General features: G+C 51.6%; 1 pseudogene; it reads right to left on the bottom strand.

Annotated features, from left to right (window-relative positions):
• Positions 1 to 198: 198 nt before the first annotated feature.
• On the bottom strand, positions 199 to 1,664 carry LOC108290631 (annotated as a pseudogene).
• Between the last annotated feature and the right edge of the window lie 345 nt (positions 1,665 to 2,009).

Genomic DNA, 2,009 nt, shown 5'->3' with positions numbered 1-2,009 from the left:
ACTCATCTTTTTAATGACATCCTAAAATTCAGAGGAGGGGCCAGCCAGGCCTCCGGGCTCAGCAGCTGTGAAGGAGGAGGGACCTGCAACAGGCGCTAAGGCAGGTCATTGCAAAAAGGCACTTGCGACGGGGACTTCAAGCCCTTTTTCTATTTCTTCACATAAAATCAGGGGGACGAGGAAAGCTCCACCGGTGAGGGAAGCAGAGAGAGTTTCTCTCCCAGCCTATGGAGTAAGGAAGAGGTGAGGAAAGGGCCGGTACTGGGAGAGAGAAACTGCCAAGTCCGGGCCTGCCCTCACACAGACACGCAAAGCCCGCACCTTCCCTCCTAAAATCTGCAGCCGGGGCTGTAGGGAAGCCTCCTCTTCAAGCCCCCAACTCCTCTCCCTTCTAGCTGGTACAAAGTTGATAATCTCCGCTCTGGGTGATGTAGCGAACCCAGGGCAGGGCCTGGCAACCGCTTTTCTCAATGATCTTCATGTGTCAGACCTGAATCCTGGAGAAGGTGAAGTAGGGATCTTAAACTTGACCCCGATGGGGGCCTGGCCCTTCACCTCCTCCTTCTCCAAGCTGGGGAGGCCAAAATGGGCTCACATCAAGTACTCCTTGCCTCCCCAGAAAGACTTAATACTCCAAATCACGACGTTTTTCTCTGGCACATACTTGGCACTGCCCACACTGGTCTTGAATCTGAGGGAGTCAGCATCACTGGGCACAGGCACAGATATCTCCACATTGTTGGCCACTGACTGTTTCTTAAACTGCCCCTTGGCCTTGACCATGATCTCCACACAGCTATGGGAGAACTTCTCAATGACAGACTCAATCCAGATCAGTGGCTTCACCTGGTGCTGAGGCAGTAGGACATGAACTCAAAGTCACCATCAGGCGGGATGAAGGAGATGGTGTGGTCATTGTCAAAGCGTGACAGCCGCACACACTGGTGGAATTTCACATCCTCTAGCTCTACTGATTTGTTCTTGCTGCCCGAAAGGCCAGTGAGCTCAAAGAGCATGCAGTCATTGAAGCCCAGCCGCAGCTCAGGCATTCCCGACAGAAACACATTGAGCTTGATGGTACCAACGATCTCGCTCAGCAGGACGCTGCCGTTGGCATTGACCAGCAGGTTGACAGACTCTATGACATCGATGAAGACCTCGTTCTTATACTTGATACCCTCAGAGCACCAGGACACAGCACTGGTGACAGTGGGTGGCACCCGTGACTAGCCTGTCTCCAGCTTGTTGCTCTGCTGAGTGATGTACTCCTACAGGATCTTGCTCTCAGTGGTCTGCGGGAAGCTAAAGTCCATGAGCTCGTCCAGCAACTCATAGACAATGACAAAGTTGTCCTGGATGCTCTCCTCCTCCAGCTCCTTGAAGTAGTCACAGAATACCTCTATTGTCTTATACAGGAAGGAGTGCACCAGGGAGGCATTGGTGTTCTTCAAAGTAGCGGCCACCAGGTAGAGGCTGTTGTGTTTGATCCATAGGAAGTGGACCTCACCGTAGCTTAGCAGTGGGGTCAGGGCGCCCTCCTCCTCCCGCTGCACCAGCAGAGGCATGAAGTGCTCGATCTTGCTCATGGGCACATCGCCCTTGTAGTTGCAGCTGATCAGGGGCTTGCCCTTGACATCGAGAATGAAGACAGCCAAAGTGGACATGGTGGTGGCCAAGGGACCTAGGAGGTGGGGAGTCTAGAGCCTTCTTACACCCTGTATGATTGTGCCCCAATAGAGAAAATCTTGCACATGTGCACTCAGAGATGCATGTAACAGTGCTAGGTGTAGTATTGTTTATAAAAGCAAAATATTGAATAAACCCTATATCAGGGTTTTTCAACTACAGCATTATTGGCATTTTAGGCTGGATAATTCTTTGATGTGGAGTGGGCCTGTACACTGTAGGATGTTTACCAGCATCCCTGGCCTCTACCACTAGATTCCAGCAGCACTCCTATCCCCAAGTTATGACAAACAAAAATGTCTCCAAGCATGACCAAGTGTCCC

The sequence above is a fragment of the Cebus imitator genome, unplaced genomic scaffold, assembly GCF_001604975.1.
Source record: "Cebus imitator isolate Cc_AM_T3 unplaced genomic scaffold, Cebus_imitator-1.0 Scaffold440, whole genome shotgun sequence".
Lineage (NCBI taxonomy): Eukaryota > Metazoa > Chordata > Mammalia > Primates > Cebidae > Cebus > Cebus imitator.
The sequence above is the reverse complement of the archived record's forward strand: the minus strand, read 5'-3'. Positions and strand labels throughout refer to the sequence as shown.